We start from the raw sequence: 6,910 nt of genomic DNA on the forward strand, positions 1-6,910 counted from the left end.
CTGGTAAGGGCTTAGGGTTCCATGGGGTTGGGATAGAGCCTTCTAGTTTTCATCAGCTAAGGATTTGGCTAGGAAGCTGAGCATGTAGGTAGGGGACAATTCACCTGTGTCCATACAACAGCCAGATACGTTAGCTGTCCATCACTGCAGTGCTTAGTGGAGGATGCTTTTGCTGCACCCTCATGCTGCGACCTGGGGCAATGGCTGAGAAACCCCTGGACACCACGAGGGAGGCAGAGAACATAGCATAGCCAATGTCTCAGTGCCAGCTTCTCCTCCCCAGCCTTCCCAATATGGTCCTGGATGAGCCAACCTCATCCAGTTCAGTAGAGGGGCCGAAAAGAATTGATGACTTACCATGGGATGATTTACCCCTCTGTGTAACGAGATGTAAAAGGATCTCTTTCACACTAGGCTGGAGGCTTGCCTTTATGGGCATCTCAAAGCCTTGGCCTTGAATGGAAACCCGTCTCCCGCTAGCAGAAGATTGGATACACCTCATCATCACTTGTGCATATTTTTGCCTGCCAGGCAATTGCAGGAAAACAGATGAAGAAAGATTGATCTGTAGGTCTTAATTTTATGGGCTTGTGTGGAATCCACCTCCCATCAATTTACCAACGAGGGTTAGAAGAGCCAATGTCCTTATCATTCCCCTCATCGTGGCTGGGAATAATCTGCCAAATGAGCTATCCCTTTATAAGGGTGTTATCATGTAGAAGAGTGAAGCAGATTTGCACCTCTGATGGCTCTGTGGTTATTTATATTGCGTTGGTGCCTAGCTGAAGCCTGGGTCTGGTTGTGTTGCTCTTCGGGAGAGAAGAGCAGCAAAACTGCTCCAGGTGGGGCAGGGAATGGAAACATCCTGGGAGCAAACAGGTTTCATGGTGGGGCAGCTGTGGGGTTAGAGCACAGGGGTCTTTGCCTCTGGGTGGCTGCCAACCCCTCCATACCAGGCTGCTTCTCCACAGTCATGTATAGTTGGAGTCGCCTTTGCCCTTGTAGGGATGCTTGAACAATGCAAAGGCTGTTCTTGTGGTCTGCCTGCTTTGCGTGTGTTAATTCCTTTTAAAAATGAGTTGGATGGAGCTCAATCCCCCAGTGAATTCCCCGTTGTCAGTCCCCGGGTTGCAGAGAGCTTTAGTGACCTATGTGTGTGGTTCAGGGCTGGTGAACCTTGCCTGGTCCAGCTCTCATGGTCAACCTTCGCCTTTCCATCCCACATACTGGGAACTATCCCTGCCACCAGGAGCTGGTGACATGGCTTCCTGGTGGTCTCACAGCCAGATTTTGCCCTGAAGGTCTCATGTTTGCAGCCAGTGCCCATATTAGAAATACAATAATACAATTCCTCTCTTCACTTTTTTTTTTTTTTTTTTTTAAATTTCTACATTGGCGGCCTTAGAACTAATTGATGTTAGTGCATCAGTAGCATTGTGTTGGCCTTCTATGGGAAGTGAGAGGTGGGAGGGGCTTAATTTGTTGTAGCTTTTTATAACTTGAAAGTAACATTGTTACAAACAATTCAATCCAAATGAATAGTTGAAATGGGCAAGATTCAAAGAGTAAATGTTTTAAATGTTCTAACTAATATGGGAAAAGCCTGATAGTTTGTGATTTAAACCTGTTATTTGTCAGTGACTTGCATGACTTCTCTAAATGCATTAGTTCTTGACTGAAACTGCGTGTTCTTGGTTCTTAAACAAATCCACAATATTGTTGAAGTATCACAGAAAACTAAGGCACAGACAAATGCAGCCCTTTGCCCAAGGTCACTTACCAGCTGCAGAGTCTGGAGTAAGAGAGCCCTGATTTCCTGGCTTTGTGTCATGAGTGTGAACGGCTCCTTGCTCTGATGACAGCGAGGGCTTTACAGTAAGGGGGGAGAAAAGGAAAAAAAAAAAAAAAGCGCCATATTTCAGCGTGCTTCTTGCTCTGTCCCCAAGTGCATCCCCCAGGGTGAGAGTGAAGTCAAGAGGCTGCTGTGAAAGGGTTATAGCCGACCTCTGATCACAACCGATTAATGACAGCCCCAGGGAGCGAGAGCCCTTGAGCTGGCAGGAAGGAGGTGAGTACGGAAAAGCAGAGAAGTTTTAAATGCAGCAGCCATGGAGCAACAGCAGGGGAAACAGCCACGCTCCAACCCACGGCAGCAGGGCAGAAACAGAGGGGATTTCTCCATCCATCCCCAGCAGTTTGGATCCAACCCTTCAATCATCAAAGTCCGCTCTGATTGGACTTGTTGCTCTGAATTGGCTGGTGATGGTTTGGGGCTTTTAAAATTTTGTTTGTTCGAATGAAGCAGAAAAAAAAAAATGCTGTGAGGGTGGGTTAGTATTTAACTCCAAGCAGATGATAACAACAGCATTGTGGCTGCTTCCCCGGGAGGGTGAGGAGCGCTGTTGTCCAACTAGGGAAACTGAGGCAGATCATCAGGATGGAAGGAGCAAGGCCAGGACCAGGAGGAGCCCCCTGCTTCTCCCCGCGCATCCCGCTTTGTGCTGGACTCAGCAGAAATCTTCCCTTAACGTAATTAAAGGATGAGCAGAGACGGCTGCGAGAGAGGAGGCGGCTGTTTACGAGAGCGGAGGAGGGCATGCCGGGAAGATGCTCCATTCCCCTGCTCGAACCACCACGGCACGGGGAGCACGACCCCCGGGCGAGGATGTGTGTGTGTGCGGCGCTCGGATGCTCTCCAGCTCCAGAGGAGAAGGGCTGAAAGCAAATTGGCTGTTAATGCAGACAGCGGCCAGCTTGACTCAACACTCCCCGGCTGGAAGCGGGCTGCGGGATGGATGAGGAAACCCGTGCTCCTTCTCTAACAGGTCCGAGCCCGCTTGTTAGACCTGGTCAATAGTTTGCTGTCAAAAGCAATTCTCTGTCAAACAGGCGTTGTTTTTTGCCTTTTCTGCCAGAGCAGAATTTTTCTCAGAACATGTCAATTTTCAGCCAAATTTTTTCCTTTCGGTGCTTTCTTTTTTTTTTTTTTTTTTTCCTTCTTGCTTGCTTAAAAAAAATAGCAGCACTGAAAACAACATGGTTGTCAGCTACTGAAGTCTGAATCTGAGGGCTCAAGCCAACAAGGTCTCCAAGTGTATTTTTTTTATTTTATGTCAAAAAAAAAAATAGTGGAATGGAAGAAGTTTTTTAAGAACTGGTTGTCAAGGGGGAATAACTTGTGTTAAAGGATGTCAGAAAAATTTCTGGAGGCTTGGTGTTCATAAATCTCTGCTGGTCTGTAGTTGTCTGGGAGTGGTTCAGAAGGAGCAGAGTGCTTGGGGGCAGGGACGGTGGCGGCTCTGGTGACATCCAGAGGTCCCTGCTGGTGTCTCCCATTCCCTGTGTGGGTTTATACTTGGATTACAAGGTCTGCTGTGTCTTCCTTCCTGGTTCAGCTCAATTGGCAATGTTTGCGTTCAACATGAAACACAATAGCTCCTTAATATGATGGAAAACGGGCTGTCTAGAGAAACGCTGCCTACTTAGGAAAGCATTGGGTAGGGTCCTTCCTCTGTCTCACAGGGTTTAGAGTGGCCAACATGGCTGGTGCAGGTGAGGGGACACAGCTGCTGTCCCACCCTGGAGGAAGCACAAGCACAATCTCTTCATCCTGCCCTGGTCCACTGGGTGCCTGCCTCGTTCTATGTGAACATCCATGGTGTCTCTGGCAGCACCAGAGTTTCAGGTATTGACACCCTTGCTGGGAGTCACACGTGGATGTAGCTAAGACCCATGCAAGGAGGACCACACCAGGACCCAGAGTCCTAGAGGGTGCCTTGTGCTGTGAGGATGCATGGAGGCAGGGGAGAGCTGGTGGGGACCAGCTGGAGAGGCCCTGGAGCCCCAGGTCCCATATGTGTTGGCTTGGCAGGGCTTTTGGGTGTTGCCAGAGTTAATGCAGGGAGCGTGTGTGCCTCTCTTGTGTGTGTTTATGCATGCAAAGAAGTGCCTGCTGGGGAAGGAGTGGAAGGCTTGTGATTTATCATTGTTCTGTAATGGGTGCCTTGCTTCTAGTGAAAGAGGTCAACCTCCCTGAGAGATACCAAACCCCCTCCTTATTAACGTCCTGTTACAGCTAATGGCTTGGGGTAGGGCAAGCAGGTCTTACAAGGAAGGCATTAAAGAGCAGCACTACTTGGACGGGAAGCCAAAGAATTTACAGCAATATTTACACAGAGGCTCTCCCCAGAGATAAGGAGGTACACAGTCGGCTCAGCAGATAAGCAGAGCTGTGGGACGAGGCGGAGTGGGCACTGTTGGTTGTGCATCCTGAAGGCCAACAGGATCAAAAGCCAGCGCTGCGTGGTTTTGGGGAGGGGGACATCATCGGGACCACACGTACCAGCTGGGACCCAGCATCTGGGAGGGAGAGACGTTGTGTTAGTTCAGTGTCTTGCAGTGAGCAATGGGGCCAGCAGCACTCCCTCATACTCCTAGACCTGAGCCTCAAACCTGGGTTGGAAGGTATGGATTAACACAAGTTAATGAATGCTAATTGCTTGTCCTAGTGAAGATGTGGAGATCTGTCCCAGGTAGATGTCCCTGGCAACCACCATCTCTCCTGTCCACCATATACTTTGTGATCTGCAGGTTGGCAGTTGTTTCTCCAGCAGGTCCTGCTAGTGCATTCTGCTCCATCTTTAAGAGCCCTGCCTTGACCCCACCTGGATGTGTCCCCGGGGAGCCCCAGGGACCCATCTTGCAGGCAAAAGGAAAAAGGCAAACCTCCTCATTTTGTTTGAGGTGAAATATAATCCCTTAACAAACGTGTCCCAGAATATAGGTTATAAGGTCCCATCTCCCTAATGCTTTTGCTCCAGGCGCTTTTTCACACACCTTCCCCGTTTCCTCTGACAGACAGCGGTGCATCTGCACTCGATTGTCCCTCTCCTGTACAGGCTGAAGATCTCCCCAGACCATTCTCTGCCTCCTCCATCCGCTTCCTGCCAAATAAACCAAAATCTCACACCTACCTGCCTCATCCAGCAAAATCTCCCAATCCAAAACTTGCTGAAGGCAAAAGGAGTTGCCTTTGTTTTTTCTCATTGCCAGCACCGGGCTTTGGGTCTGGCTGTGTCTGTGGCAGTGAAACCAAATAACCCCCTGTGCAGTAATCCATAAAGAGACAGCCCCATCTCCTCCATACCCCCTTCCTGCCTCAACCAGAAACCTCCCTGTGCCTGCCATCTCGGTCCTGGCTTCTTTTTATGTGCTCAAATCACCCACGGCCACCACCTCATCCTGTGCTAGACCACATCTCCACTTCACCGACCTCCCCAGCCCCTAATAGCACTCGGCCACCGATCTCCGAGCACTCCATCCATCATTTGACTAGCACATTATTTATTTACCATGGGGGAGAGAAGGGAGTTGGGTTGTCTGGAGAATGTATTAAATTTTCATTTGTTCTCATTGATTCCTGAAAGGAAATTGCTGAGTTATGCCATCAGGGTGGACTAGTTATGATATGGAGAGTATCTCCTAGAGGGGGGCACTGGATGGGAAATAGGGACAGAGTTAAGGTTATTTTGAATTTTAAGTTAAAACTACAGTGACCATTTAGCTAAGCAACCTCATGAAATGTATCTGAGCGTGTTTTCTCTTCTTCCTTTAGTCTCTGCTGTAGTTGCTTGCCCAGTCTCTTGCTGGTTTATCTCGCCATATGGGACATGCATGGTATTGCTTCCTCCTGGCTGTTGGGTGAGTAGCTCTCGCTCACGGGTTTCTCCACAGCCTCCGTGTGCGTAGGAGCGGCTGCTGGCTGGGGCTTGTCCCCCGTCTGCAGGAGCTGCTCAGCCTCTTCCAGTTCATCCCATTCAGTTTGGAGGCAGTTGCTTTAAGTATTTCTTCTCCAGACGCGTCTGGGTTCTCTCCCCCTGAATTTCAGTTGTGATAGTTAGCACATTATTTATGGCATTTTTTCCTATTTTTTTTTTAGTATGTACTAATATTATAAGTTGCAGAAAAATACTGACTTTTGGGTAGAACTCCTTGTCATCTAAAAGCTGCTCATTTTCCTCCCCTTCCAGAACTGGCATTCCATCCAACAAAGATGATTATGATTCAGGTTATCCATGCTTTGAAGCCACCAAAGGTTGACTTGGGAGTCTCAGCTGAGGACTGGCTTATGTAGCTTGGTTAGGAAACTGGTCTAAGAGGAAGTAAAGCTAGAAATGTTGTTTAATACCAATCATCAGACACAAGGGTTGACCTAACCTGCTTTCAGAGCATGTCTTGATGGAAATGGTGCAACCTTCTCATGTGAACAAGATGGTGAAGCAATTGTCCTTGAGGAAAGGTCTTGTGGCTGGGATTATTGAGGAGACACACAACTTTCTAGGTTAAAAGGGAAACCTGTGACTCGTGATAGCTGAGGACTGTAGGCTGGGGAAAGTCCCCACATCTCTGAAGAGGTCACCTCCAACTCTGGCCCTCCTGACCCTGCTCTCTGCCTCCTGACACAGCGGGCCCTGAATTCAGGGAAACACAGCGTAGAAGTGGGGTGTTTTTTTTACTGGGGTTTTATTTTTGCAGTCTGGAGGATAATCAGGGGTCCTCGGGTTTCTATGGGAGTTGAAAGAAAGGACAGAGCAAACTGGCACTGTTCCCAGGCCAAAATGTTTTCACTAATTGCATGCAACCTTCCTTACAAGACAGAGAGACTGCAAATACCACCGGCAGTTTAATTACCACTGCTGGTTCGCATTGATCTTATTTATGCTGCTCCCGGTGCTGCCTGTGTGCAGTGTGTGTGTGTGTGTGTGTGTGTGCAAGGTAGGAGCGGGTTGTGTGAGGAATCATGAGTCGCTGGAGGGGGGAGGAACTAAGGAGTGTGTCTGTGTTTATTTGGGGGTCTTTCCAAAGAGCCCCAACATACCAGACAGCCGTGTCCCCCCCCCCCCCAAACCCC

The 6,910-nt window shown here is 48.8% G+C and overlaps 1 long non-coding RNA gene across 1 annotated transcript in view; it reads left to right on the plus strand.

Moving 5' to 3' along the window:
* The first annotated feature begins 5,645 nt into the window (after window positions 1-5,645).
* The window catches only part of LOC106888875, a 35,575-nt gene continuing 34,310 nt past the window's right edge, over window positions 5,646-6,910 (plus strand). The window contains exon 1 of the long non-coding RNA XR_001412214.1: window positions 5,646-5,700. This is a non-coding gene — a long non-coding RNA (uncharacterized LOC106888875). The remainder of the gene's footprint in view (window positions 5,701-6,910) is intronic.

Source organism: Calidris pugnax, unplaced genomic scaffold (assembly GCF_001431845.1).
Source record: "Calidris pugnax isolate Ruff unplaced genomic scaffold, ASM143184v1 scaffold63, whole genome shotgun sequence".
NCBI lineage: Eukaryota > Metazoa > Chordata > Aves > Charadriiformes > Scolopacidae > Calidris > Calidris pugnax.